Below are 14978 nucleotides of genomic sequence, written 5' to 3' on the forward strand. Positions count from 1 at the left end.
ATCTGGTGGTTAACTGTGTCAAAAGCAGCAGACAGATCCAGAAGAATGAGCACTGAGGATTTGGAAGCTGCTTTTGCCAGTCTCAGTGCCTCAGTTACAGAGAGCAAGGTAGTCTCAGTCGAATGGCCGCTTTTGAAGCCGGATTGGTTGTTGTCTAGGAGGTTGTCCTGTTCAAGAAACATAGAGAGTTGATTGAACACAACTCGCTCAAGGGTCTTTGCAATGAAAGGCAGAAGGGATACCGGTCGGTAGTTTTCTAAAAGTCAGTCGGATTAATCTTGGCATGAAATACCGGTTTTAATTTAGAAACATGGAACACGGGGTGAATTCTCCCGTACGCGGGAGGTAGTTTTAGGCGGACTGCCACCGGACTAAGGATTTTGGTGACAGGGAACGGGCCAATGAATTTAGGAGCAAGTTTATTGGAAACGGAACGCAAAGGAATATTCTTAGATGAAAGCCACACTTTTTGACCTACGACGTAGACGGGAGGCTTAGACCGGTGGCGATCGGCTTGGGCCTTGGTGTGCGCTCCCACCTGGAGCAGAGTCTCACGGGCTCTTGTCCATGTGCGATGACACCTCTGGACAAAGGCGTGAGCGGAGGGGACTGCGACCTCAGATTCCAGACTAGGAAAATTTGGTGGCTGGTAACCTATACTACCTTCAAACGGAGTGAGGCCCGTAGACGACACCGGCAACGAGTTATGAGCGTACTCAACCCATGAGATCTGTTGGCTCCAGGAGGAAGGATTGTTGGACACCACACAACATAACGTTCTCTCAAGGTCTTGGTTGGCTAGCTCGGTTTGCCCATTGCTCTGGGGATGGAAACCAGAGGACAAACTGACCGCCGCCCCCAGTAATTTACAAAACTCGCCAAAATTTGGACACAAATTGGGGCCCCCTGTCAGACACCACGTCTATCGGAAGGCCATGTAAACAAAAGACGTGGTCTACGACAGTCACCACTGTCTCCTTAGCAGAGGGTAACCGTTCTACAACTGTCAAAACGACAGTATTGCCCTGGGAGGGCGGTAACAAAATCTGGTGCGATGTGAGACCAGGGTCTCGAAGGGACAGACAGCAGTTGGAGTAACCCATCTGGGGGACGATTGGAAGCTTTACCAGTGGCACAAACCGAACAAGCCAAAACAAAATCCCGAGCCATACCTGGCCACCAGAATCATTGTTTGACCATAAAATTGGTTCGACTGACCCCTGGATGACATGCTACATTGAAACAATGGCTCGTGTCGTAGCTTGTACCTGTTCATCCTGTTGATCCATACGCTTGTGGGTACTGGAAAGGTATTCTTGTAACTGATGCTTTCGCTGGATCCATGTTAGTTGATCGTTATGTCACGCCGGAATGAGAATGAAGACAGATGCGGATCCAATAGCGAATGCAAAAGTCTCTTTATTACTGATAAAGATAAGACAGTAAATAACAGCAGAAGCTCAGTCTCTGGTGGTTCGTGGCAGGTAGATGCAGGAAGCTCTAGGAGATGGTGCAGCAACATGACACAGGGACGCAATGGGCACAGAGCAGGCAACGGGAAATCCAGGACGGAAGAATCCACACTGACACAGGACACCGGGAAACACAGACTGCAGGTGAGGCAATTACATAGGCAGGTGAGATGACGTGCAGCTGGTGAATGATTGCAGTGATCAGTCAGTGACCACGCCTCCAAATGCAACCAAACGCACATATACAAAAGCTGTGTCTCATTTCGTTAAATTTCGAAGGCTGCGTCCTCCGGAGGACACGTCCTGTGTAGGATGCAGTATCGTAGGACGCCCTTCGTAGGACACACAGGCAGGAAGTATCACGTTATGCTAACAAGTTCAGCCTCGTTGCGCTCTCACGGCAGTTTTATGAATGAAAATTATTTATAACTTGAAAATGACTATGAAATGTTTCTTGTCTTGACAGCAATGTACTGTTCTAAACGTTTAACCCTCTGGTGCTCCTCGTTTACGGGTTACATTGGTTGTCTTCCCGGTCATAAGTGACCGGACACCTAAAAATTAAACTTCCTCCACCCCAGTAAAACCAATGCAATTTATTTTTCTTCAATAATATTTTTTCTTTTTAATTTTGTATTTTGAGATGATTTGATGGTATTTTTTAATATTTATGCAATAATTATTGTCTATTTTTGCCATTTAAAATTATAAAAAAAAATTTTTAAAAAACATTTTATTTAAAAAAAAATTTAATTGCAGTATTTTAGGTTAAAATAGAGACTAGGCCTTCAAAAAAAATAATAACTGAAGGCAGATTAGCGCCCTCTTTTGGAATTATTTAAGAAATTATGCAACCATGGGTGTAATCCACTAGAGGTCTCTATGGAGGGGCTTTTGAATTCCCAAGTTCACTTTTCAACACATTTAATAATTTTTTTTAGCTGGATTTGAATAAATATATAAAAATAATCAAATACTATTTTTATATTATTACTTTTTTTTAGAAATGGTGATTTTTTTTTCTGTGAATTTGTGTTTTTGCAGATTTCCCATTCATTTCCTATGGCAAGTGGGAGTATTTTTTTTACTACCACTTAGCATGCTCGAATCATGCCCTCAATTTTTTTTTGTGTGTGTTTACATACCTAATGTTAGAAAAGTCACCAAGTTTCATGTCATTCTGACGAAGATGTGATTTTTAATAATTCAAAATGTGGTTCATAGGTTCAGTTTTTCATGGGCGTGTGTGTGTATAAGTGTGCGTGTGTGCGTGTATGTGAGTGTATGTGTCAGTATCACACTCCTGATGTTTTAGAGTGTCATCCCTATACTGCTGTGTACTTTTTTTCAGCATTGTGGCCGATTTGTAGATTGTACACACAAATATCCTGCAAATATTTGTGTTTTGGCAGATTTCCCATTCATTTCCTATGGGGGTCATTTTTGACCGAAGAGCACAAGTGGAAGTAATTTTTTTATGACCACTTAGCATGCCCGAATAATGCCCTGATTTTTGTGTGTGTGTTTACATACCTAATGCTAGAAAAGTAACTAAGTTTTATAATTTTCAGATGAAGCTGTGATTTTTAAAAATTCTAAATGTGGTTCATAGATTAAATTTTTCATAGGTGTGTGTGTGTATAAGTGTGCGTGTGTGTGCGTGTGTGTGAGTGGATGTGTCAGTATCACACTCTTGATGTTTTAGAGTGTCACCCCTTTACTGCTGTGTACTTTTTTTCAGCATTGTGGCCGATTTGTAGATTGTACACACAAATATTCAGAGAATTTTTGTATTTTTGCCGATTTCCCATTCATTTCCTATGGTCGGTCATTTATGACCGAAGACAATGAACGTTACTTTTTTTTAATGAACAATTAGCATGCTCGAATCATGACCCCATTTTTTTTGTGTGTTTACATACCTAATGCTAAAAAAGTCACCAAGTTTCATATCATTCTGATGAAGCTGGGATTTTTAAAATTTTAAAACAGAAATTTTTTCGGTCAGAAATGACCGAAGAGCACAATCCTGTTTACCACAACTATCTGTTTGAGGTAATAGAGCTTAAAAAAAACAACAAAAAAAGCTTTAACTACTTATTTTAAACACCACACCCACGCTCGCATGAATATCTTGCGCTGGTGCCGTTTTTTCATATAATATTAAAAAAATATGATGGTTGTTAACGGAGACGCAAAGAATTGTGGGTTATCTCCAGCCGTGAAGGATACTCCTCATGCACACTCCGAATTCCTGTGAAAGAAGGACGCATTCGAAGGTCGCGTTTGGAGAGTCCTTTCCATTTTTTTTAAATGAGACGCCCTTATGACGTATCCTTCGAATGCGACCTCCGGAGGACGCAGCCTTCTGAAATGAGACACGGCTAAAATCCGCCCATGAACCGTGACAATTATGATAAGTTAATCATTAATTACTATTGTGTTCCTGCTTAACTAGTGCAAAATTGTGAACAAGCAAATCATTAAGTACTAGTTTAACTAATGCATCATTTTGGACCCTTAAAATGTAAAGTTAATCATTGCTTACTAGTGTGTTTGTGCTTAACTAATGCATTATTCTGGACCCTTAAAATAAAATGTTACAGAAAAGGAAGAGCTATAGAGAGTATTTTGCTAAATATATGTAGTGTACCATATTACATATTTATTATATTTTCATTTATATCATTAAATAAAGTTATTATAATAAAAAACGCATTATATGTCATTTGAGTTATTTTTAACCTTTAATAACACGGCCAGCTGTGTTAAAAGTGGTTCGTGTTTGTTTTGTTAAAGCAATTCACATATAGGGATTTCCATGTGCCGTCTACCCCTGCCACCCTGCCAAGACCTCTTGCCACCCCATAAATAATTGCTGGATGTATAATCAGTGATCAGTGTGTAAATGTGTCTTGATGTGTGATGAAACATTTAAAGCCCTAGTGTTCAAACAGTGATGTCATCACCCAGCTCAGTTCAGTTCTCATCCAATAGGGTCAGTGCAGTCAGATCAATAATATTGTTTAATATTTAGAGCCAAAAATGTTTGAAGATCAAAACAATAACAGGTACATGCATGTGGTTTATGAGCTCACATGTTTAATGAAAATGGGCCTTATAACGTAAACATGCTTAATGAGGACGCTTGTCAACCGAACGGCTTAAAAAACAGAATAACTGGGGTCTAAAATTTAAAAAGTTTTAGTGTGAGGTTTAGGGGGTAGGGTTAGGGTGTGTGTGTGTGTGTGTGGGGGGGGGGGGGGCAGTGTAAGGGGATAGAAAATCCCCTTACACTGAAAACAAACAAAAAATGTGTGTGTGTGTGTGTTTTCTTCTTTCAACTTCCATGGAGAACAAATATGTACACTTAAATTAATTTAAAAAAATAATCATTCATTTTAAACACCTAAATTAACTAAAACACCAATTAATAAACTTTGTCATAAATAGTCCTCAGTAGATCATAAGCAATCCCTTGTCATAAATGTGCAATACTCGTTGCCAACTCTACTCTGAAACCTTGAGTCTTGAGCTTGAGACTATGGGGGATAAGACTTTTTAAATATTATATCCAACATTTTCAAGGCCAATATTGCCGACACCTATACCAGTACTGATGCCGCTAAACTGATCTGTAGAATTATTTGCAGGAATAAAATGGGTCAGCTTGCCCACTTAATATTATATTTGATTATATTTTGGTTTGTGGGTATGTGACAGTTCTTTCGCAGCTATTGAACCAATTCTAAATGTTATCTGAATTTCTTGGTTACAATTTTTGTTATTATATTTAGTTATTATTTAGTAATTACATGTAGGCCTGCCTGTTAGGAATTCTACAATGATTCTCTCTAGCTTGAGCTTAAACACCATTTTATTTTAACACCTCATATTTTAAAGGGTGTGGAGAACGTGACAGAACAATCATTTTACAAAGACTTGAGGCGTAATCTATGGTCAAATGTCTGTCTGTTTTTGAGGAATGAGGAACTACCAGTCACACCACAGTTCTTGGACAAAAACAACCACCATTTCCTGAAAACAAGATACCGAGGGCATTGTATGTTGACAGATGAATGCCATGTTCCTTGGAAAGTTAATAATCACATCAAAACGCAGGAATGTATTGGGTGTGTGTCTCAATCCGCTCCCTAGTTCAGCAGTCAGGGCAGTGATCAGGGAATCAGTCAATGGGCTGATAAAGGGACTTCCTCAGGAGCAGGGGCTCAGATGTAAAACATGGGCATATCTAGTGGTGTGTGGCGGTGTTTAAAAATATGACAATATTTGTTTCCATCAATTGTAAATATATATCCCTGTTACTCTTAATGCTACCCCGCCCATGTCCAGTGCAGCTTAAGCCCACACTTCATGCTATCATCCTTTCCTTCCGATCCTCCCTGGTTAAAAAATGCATTTGGGGGGTAAAATATGTTTTTAGCAGGGTTTCCTGCTAAAATGAGCATTTCCAGGGTTAAATATAACATAATTGGGGTCACTTCAACCCGCGGACATGAAAAACAGCCAGCGGCACCTGTGTTACAGTTGCCCAATTCCGCGGGAAAACCCCGACTTGGCAACACTGGTCCTAAGGAGGATTCTGCAGCATTTGTGGAGTGGGTGCTGGTACACATCTACTCCCCGTTGTAGATGTGTACTCACAGAGGATGACGTTGTTTCCAGCCCCACTTTTACCGCCAGAGACCAGCCGACCACCACCAGCGAGTGACCCCAGTGCTGACCATGGAGACCGGACACTAGAGATGAGCCTGTACTGAGGGTAAGGATGATTGTTTTATTGCCTCAGAGCCAGGACCACTCCTGAGGGAGTGATTGTGGAGCTCCAGGGCTGGGAGGAAAGCCTTGCCCACAACACCAGATGACTGTAGTCCCTGGCAGCTAATAATAGGCCTATTACTAAATGATGAAATATTAATCAGAAGATCTTAGCCAAGTGGGGCAGTCTGACATGTACAGTCACTGGGTTTATGTGACGAAGCCCATGGGTTTTTACACAGAGCAGCTCGCTTGTCCTGTATGCAACATTTTAGGATCAAAAATAAAGAAAAAGAAACAAAGGAAAAAGATTGGTACAGTTAAATGTTTGGTCATATCGTTTCTGTAAAGCCAAAACAACATCAACACCTTTGACTTTCCTCATTTGACTGTAAAGCAGTCTGTACTGTAAGAGCACTAAAGGAAGGAAGGAGACTTGACAACTCCCTTACAAAAAATAACTGCAGTATATTGAAGTAAAACTGCAGTACTATGTAGTATAACTGCAGTACATTGAAGTAATACTGCAGTATTATTGTAGTAATACTTCATATGTATTGCAGTAATACTGCAGTATACTGCAATAGTGCAGTTTTTTCGTGTCCAAAAAACTGCATTTTTCTACATGTAACAAAAACTGCAGTATTACTTTAAAAAATCTGCAGTATTACTTTAAAAAAACTGCAGTATTACTTTAAAAAAACTGCAGTATTACTTTAAAAAAACTGCAGTATTACTTTAAAAAATCTGCAGTATTACTTTAAAAAAACTGCAGTAATTTTTTGTAAGGGCTGAACCACAGCCAAGAAAATATGACCAATGGAAGCAAAGCAGCAGCTCATTATAATAACCACAGCCTATTATGTCGCGATTCTGAGGAAAGGGGATGGCACTTCCTCATAACCTCATGAATATGTATATTGATATGTATAAGAGCAGCGGGACTTCACTCCAGACCATTGGAGAAGTTCTCCTGTGGTGTATTTATCTCTTTCACTAGTCTTCAGGGTTCAAACTCCAAACTGAGGTATGTCATGTTTTCCTACACTATACAGGAGAAGAAAATATGATGGACTAAATGTCGAAATTAGATTTATGACCCTTTATGACAGCGGGTTTATTGCTTTTATTGTTTTATTACTTTATTTCTGTCCCCTTATGACCTTCCGTTTTTCCGGACTGTTTGTGTCCACATGTACAGGAAGCTATTGGGTGTGGCTGTTCACCCCCTCCACAAACCCACCGGCTGTTTAAATAAAAGGGGGTAGAAAGGTGATGATGGTGACGAAAAATGTAAGAAAAGCATTAATAATAAAAAGGTTGGATTTTAAGCTTTAAGAGTTCTCACAGGCTGAAGTGTGTTGCACGGAGTTCAGTTTGTCAGTGTGTGTGTGTGTGTGTGTGTGTGTGTGTGTGTGTGTGTGTGTGTGTCGCGCAGGGCCGTGCAGAGACCGTTGGAGGGGCAGGTGCTCAAAGTATAAAAGGGGCTCATGAACAAGGCTTTTAATCGGGCTGTGCTCAAAATATCAATGCAGCAATATATTGACACATTCCTTTCTGATACGCGTTTCAGTACGGATGTTTCTGTATTGATATGGCAGCTAATGCTGTGATGCAGTTTACCCTTAAAGACCGAGACAGCCGCCCGCGGCTAAAAATAACTATCGTTCTAAAATGTTTAATAACTTTTTAACCGCTAATCCAATCTGTATGCTGTAAACCGCACAGTAAAGAGGAGAATCTCCGCTTTCCATAGGTATAATATGTTTCGCGATTGATCATTCAGAGGCTCCATAGTCAGCGTGGATGCGTCATCAAAATATGCAGCATTGATTTGTCCAAGAAACACACGTGGGTTGTTCCCCTGAGCCAAACAGATTTTTTTTTTTTATTAGTCCCACTATGGAGCCAGAATGGTGACTTTAAAATTTGGCATCACAAATTAAAATTGTCATTGAAAACAAAAGCAGAACTGAAAAAGGAAACATTGGCATTGAAACATTTGCATTGAAAACAGTTGTATTGGCATTGAAACAAGTATTGGCACTGAAAAAATAAAATTATTAAAATATTTTTATTGAATTGGGATTTATTTGTATTTTTCAATGACAATCTTCAGATTTTTTCTTCATGTCACTCTTTTTCAGTGACAGTTTTTTTTTACAATGTCAGTTTTTTTTCAATGTCACTGATTTTCAGTTTCAACTTTCTACCATTGTTTTGGCGTGGAGAGGGGCGGGGTCTGAGGGGAGGGGTAAGTAGAGCGTAGTTTGCATATCATTTGCATATAGGTATACTGAAGCCGTCACCAGCTCTGAAGCCGCATGACTAATGTCCAGTTTACCGGGAACTTCCAAGCTGCAAGTTTAAGTCTTTTTTTATATTTTTTTATCTGCCATTTATATGTTTTCTCGTGCAACCTGGCCGGCTTGGTTAACTTTTAACGGCCGTTATGCTGTTTTGTTTTTTCCGACGTCGACTGGAACATGTAAATTAGCCTACTAACATTAGCCGTGTTGGCTAACTTAACTGTGGTTAGCGCGGCTGTGTAAGTTACACTACTGACATCCCCAACCACACACACACACACACACCGGAGACAGACGTTACCCCTAGGGCCGCGAGTGTGCTTTTATCTGTATTTAATTTAGTTGTGCTGCTGCACAAGACCTCATAAACGTGCTAACGCAAAACGTTATACGCAAAACAGCATAACGGCCGTTAAAAGTTAAGCAAACCGGCCAGGTTGCACGTGAATAAACATGTAAATGGCAGATAAAAAAACAGACTTGCGGCTTGGAAGTTCCCGGTAAACTGGACATTAGTCATGCAGCTTCAGAGCTGGTGACGGCTTCAGTATACCTATATGCAAATGATATGCAAACTACGCTCTACTTACCCCTCCCCTCAGACCCCGCCCCTCTCCACGCCAAAACAGTGACAGAAAGTTGAAACTGAAAATCAGTGACATTGAAAAAAAACTGACATTGTAAAAAAAAACTGTCACTGAAAAAGAGTGACATGAAGAAAAAATCTGAAGATTGTCATTGAAAAATACACATAAATCCCAATTCAATAAAAATATTTTAATAATTTTATTTTTTCAGTGCCAATACTTGTTTCAATGCCAATACAACTGTTTTCAATGCAAATGTTTCAATGCCAATGTTTCCTTTTTCAGTTCTGCTTTTGTTTTCAATGACAATTTTAATTTGTGATGCCAAATTTTAAAGTCACCATTCTGGCTCCATATCCCACCCCCCTGTGCCCAGATTCGCTGAAACTTTCATCAACTCAACCAATAAACACAGTGTTTGGTCTTTTGAACCACGAATCACGTTTCTCTGAAAAATGAACGTGGGTGTGAATTTGCATGCATCATGAAACCAGACAGTAATAAACTCGTGCAAAGCGCTCTCTCAGAGCACAGCCAGTATATTTCTCTATTTGTATGTAGTTTGTCTTTTACACATTTTCACTATTATATTTTCCTCAATTTGTGTTTGAGAAGATTATGTGCAGAGAGGTTGAAATGTCCGTTTATGAAAATAGCCGCCCGCATGTAAAAGTAGCCTCAGTATATTTTATTTCACGGTTTGTTGTCACAACTTGATGTATTGTTTGCGTTTGTTTTTCATGCCCAAATTATAATATATTTATCTGAAGAAAAATGTTTGTTTCAGTGTTGTTATTAAATAACAATCTTTCTATTTACTTTATTACTTGAACTTTTTAAGACACATTATCAGTCAATAAAATACACCTGTTTTCACTCAAAAACCCTAGAAACGCCTAGAATAATGTTATAATAAATGGCTATAACTTGCTGAGGGATTGTTACATGTAGACAAAATTTAATCTGGAAGTGTAAAACAACTAAATCTAACTTTCTAAAGGAAAAAAATCCAAACTTCATGAAGTTCTGTTCGAGTTCACAGTAAAAACATCACATTTTTGCTGCCATTTTTCTTGAAATTATATTAATTGAATCCATTCTCAGAATAAATAAATGTAAAATTGGGACATCAAATGAGCTAGATGGAAACTTGAGGTTCTCCTGTTTAAAATGATATATAGCACTTGATGCTAACTGCTAGAATGGGGAAAAACAAAGAAAAGTAGAGGCACATCAGGCGCCCCAAAAATGTTGTAGGTCTTTAAGGGTTAAGAAACCTTTAAAAGGTCAAAAGTTAAAAAAATATTTTTAAAGTAAAAAAAAAAATCTTTGCTCCTATTAATAACTCTGGGATTAGAAACTGTTATACTTCTGATTCTGTTATACAGTAGTAATAGTAAAGAACAGCTGTTATAGTAAACTGTAGGTAGGACACGGTCATTACTCAAAATCAACGTGGCCCGTTACGCACAGTACTGAATAGTTTTATTTATCGTCATGTCAGTATCTGTGGCTATTTTCATGGCAAAAACTGAATTACAAATATACAAGAGTTACATTTATGCAATAAAAATAAAAAAATAAGCACAAAAAAACAAACAGCAAGATTTTACAAGATTTTTAACCTTAACTTCTAAAAGCTTTTCTGGTAAAATCTTAATCTCAAATTCCTAAATAAATCCTTTAGTGTGTTTGCTGCTGATACTGCTGGAGTATATCTGAGACTATAGACATTAACACAAGCGGTGACACTTCACACTAAGGGCTGTGCATCAGACTGACATGATGACACGTGTCATGAATATGAAGGAGTTTTTATGTATGTTTATAACAACTGTCATTAAGTGTCGTTCGTTCAATTATGTCATTTTAATGCAAAGATGACATTATGTGAGATGTCTTTGTTAGTGATAGTGACAAACTTTAAAATGTAAAGTTGTCATAACAAACACATCTCACATAATGTCATCTTTGCATTAAAAATGACATAATTGAGTGAACGACACTTCCTTCCTTCCTAATTCCAAAAAAAGGTGGGCAGTTTGACACTCACTATGTCAGATAAATCCATTTATCTAGCCAGGAATGCTAACAGCAAATTATCTCCTTATTCGCTGAACAAAGAGCAATTTTCTTCATGACTCCAGACTGTCTCTGTCGTGGCCCCCAAAATGTGGTCATCATGCCACCAACGGAAGATCGGAGCCTTACAGGGGATGATCAAATTCTGCAAACAATAATAAAGTTGTTTTGAAATCATTTTAATCTGTTGAGTTAATAGTGACGAATAAATGACTCAATATTCTTTTGATTTATATTCAAATGGCTTTACATAGAAAATGCTTTTCACTTTAGGATCATCTAAAATTGCATGACAAGATCTTACCGAACATTTTTTTCATAAAGGGTCATTAATCTTATTTCGACATTTAGTCAATCATATTTTCTTTTTACAGGTAATGTAAGACTTCATTTTCAGTTTGGAATAAACCTGCTATTACGTGTTATCCTGCATGGAAGCACAAGTTGATTGGATTTCGTTCATAACTGTATATTTTCGTTCATAACTGTATATTTTCGTTCATAACTGTATAAATGTTTTTTCTTCTAGACCATGAATTTTGGAGACCTCATTTCATACACTCGTAAAGGTGGTTTGTACACACACTGGGCGGTGTACACTGGGAAGAATGAAAAGGGACAAGACACGGTTGTTCAGTTTACAGGTTCAGTGTATCTCTGACCAACCACTGTTTTACTAAAAGTGCTTCTTATATACTAACACGGATACGCTCATTCTGCACATCTGTTAGCGTCTGTGTTTCAGCTACTGCTTTATGCCGTAATGGATTAAAAACCACAGTTATAGGCGATACTTGACACCAGGAATGGGAGAAAAAGCTCATTTATCTACATGTGAATCATGTGCATAATTGTATTCATGGTCTGTATGCGTAATGCAATGCGAATATTAAATTAGTGTTGATTATCGAATGTCAACTTGTTATTTTAACAGCAACAGTGATCAGTATTTTCTTTTTTCAGCTAAACATTCCTGTCTCAAAGCACTAACTCCATCACACGTCCTCATTCCTGTTGACATAGGCAAGACCAAATGCCCTAAACCACTGCAATGTCTAAAACTACATAATGAAGAATTAAACTACCTAGAAACATATTTTGAACATGAGTACATAATATGAAATGTGTATTGCAGGAAAATGTGTTTTATTAAGGATTTAAAATGCATTTAAACAATAGCCTGTTGTGTAATCGTTCTTAAACAGTCAGGTCTCCAGATAACTGTACAGAGTACACTGTGCAGGACGTGCTTGTCTCGGGTATATTTTGTTCATTATCCAGACATGGTCAGGTGACTTTTAACTGTTAGTTATATCACATTATTATTTTTACATACGTTTACCCATTTGGGTTTTTACCTGATCACTCTAGGAATGGGGGAAAGTTTGGCTTTGACAGTTCAATATTTCCTTTAGGTGAACCTGGATCACTCGATAAATCAAGAGCAAAGGTGGAGGCAGGACTGCTCGAGCCTGGTGGCAAAGTCAACAATCAATTGGATTCGCAATTGCCAGTATTGGATCAGAAACACATGCAAGCAAATATTGCTACAGTTTTGGGTAAAAAAAATTATGATCCATTAGCCAACAACTGTGAGCACGTAGCCACATTTATTCGCTACGGGACTGAACGATCACTACAGGTAACATTTCAAATCTATTCTATTCTATATAACTCTGATGACAAACAGAGCCTGAAGCAGGCCTGACATTACCACAACACTATATAATAACCCTGCACATGAACATCAGCTTCTAATGGCCTTATATTGCTCTTTTCTCTTTTGTGCAGGCGGAACAAGCTCTCAAAACCCAAAAACACTTTCAAGATGAAATAGCAGGGACCTTCGGTTCACCTTTCCACTGATAAAATAGGAAGATGTAAATCATTTCTTCAATCTGAAATCCTTCTCCACTGCACTCTGGCGCTTTACCTCATCTTAAAAAACAAGACGAAAGGCTTCCTGTATTCCTCAGTTGTTAATCGCTTTGGATAAAGGTGTTTGCTAAAAGAATAAATGTTAATGAATGGCTTTCCCCCAATCATATTAAAGTAGATTTGGCTCCAAAGTGTCTTGATTGTACACGAATATCTTCAGTTTCACAAGAAATATGTGACTTTTAGAACAGGTATTTTATGTCACTTTGAGAAGTGTTTTAAAGCAGTCAGAGGGATCATTAAAAGTGCTCTTGTTTTAAACTATCGATTCCCTGCTTCTCTACAAGCGGCTCGGTGCTCATCTCATCAGAGAGAAGTAACCTATCCCCATTTTTTTTTTTTTTTATTGTTCGTGAAATAATACATACAGTAAGTTATACATAATACATACAGTGTGGGGTAAAACAAACTCAAAGGAAAAAAAAAATATATATATATATATATTTATTTATTTATTTATATATTTATTTATATAATAGACAACTGCTAAATAATAGGTAGTAAAAACAAAAACATAAAACAGACAAATTGACACAAAAGGTAGTGAAAAGAAACAGCTTGTACTTAGGATATGTATTTAGGGAGTAGTTAGATGTCATTTTAAATGGAAAAAAATAACATCTAACATGAACTTTTCATCTTGACACATTGACAATATGCAAGACATGAACTTATGCAAGACTTGACCTCCGCCCTTCTTTTAGATTGAAGGGAAGGGAAAGAGAACCATTTGGAAGGGGAGAAAGAGAGACAGAAAAGAAAGATACCAATATTACTAAAAAAGAATAATAATAATAATTAGTTACAATGATCACTATCTAAACCGGCATACTTTATTTATTTATTTATTTATTTATTGACTTTATCAGCTTCATTACAGGTACCCAAAGACGTTTGTCGTAGGGGAACACTGAATTATTTTGCTGTTACAGTGAATTGTCAAAGCATATTTACTCAAGTTAAAATAAAAGATTAAAAGAAAAGGGAGAATAAAATACTTAATAAAGGTATGCGAAGTCCATTTAAAATCCATAATCATTTAAAAGTCTACACATATATGGAATAGGGGATCTCTTAAATTGTTCCGTTCGGCATCTGGGGATTGTCAGTTATGAAGAGTTCCTCATCTGGCGTCCAGTCAGCTGCTCCCTGAGTGGTGTCAGCCAATCTCTAAAGCTAGACTTATATAGCTTCCTAGCAAAATCAAGGCTCAATTGGACTCGTCTCTCTGCTAGTGTACTCAATCCAAGAAAAGAGAGGGCATCAGAATATCCTTCGTACCTTCGTCCCAGTATGATTTTACAAACTCTTTTCTGCACTCTTTCCAACCTTTTAATTTGGTCAGTGGTCAAGGAATTATGCCAAACTGGGACTGCATACTCTAACACTGGACGTACGTACCCAGTATAGATGGTAACCAGTTCCTGATCATGAACTCCAAATTTCTTTAGCCGGCGGAAAGCAAAACGCTTTCTATTAGCTGAGGACAACATGTGGTCCACTTGTCTGTCCCATTTTAAGTCACTCTGAATGGTTATTCCTAAGATCTTAACAGAGTCACAGATGTTTAGGATATTCTGATCTATAGAAAGTTGTGGCCAAGTTGGCAAGTGTTTCATACGGGAGACATGTAAGACATTACATTTTTTTGAGTTGAGTTTCATTTTATGGTCCTCAACCCAAATGCCAAGGTTATTTAATGTGAGCTGGAGAGTACAGGGCTGTTGAACTGTCCACCTTTGGGCCATAGTCATGTCATCCACGTATTTCCAGTGATTTATTTGATCTTGAAGAGCACTGTTAATCAGTGC

General features: G+C 38.0%; 1 long non-coding RNA gene across 1 annotated transcript; it reads left to right on the plus strand.

Annotated features, from left to right (window-relative positions):
* The first annotated feature begins 7138 nt into the window (after nucleotides 1-7138).
* On the plus strand, nucleotides 7139-13301 carry LOC137064976 (uncharacterized). Its single transcript, XR_010901585.1, has 4 exons — nucleotides 7139-7278; nucleotides 11759-11873; nucleotides 12645-12871; nucleotides 13021-13301. It is a non-coding gene; the product is annotated as an uncharacterized lncRNA (long non-coding RNA).
* Nucleotides 13302-14978: the final 1677 nt, after the last annotated feature.

Source organism: Pseudorasbora parva, chromosome 25, assembly GCF_024679245.1.
Source record: "Pseudorasbora parva isolate DD20220531a chromosome 25, ASM2467924v1, whole genome shotgun sequence".
Taxonomy (NCBI): domain Eukaryota; kingdom Metazoa; phylum Chordata; class Actinopteri; order Cypriniformes; family Gobionidae; genus Pseudorasbora; species Pseudorasbora parva.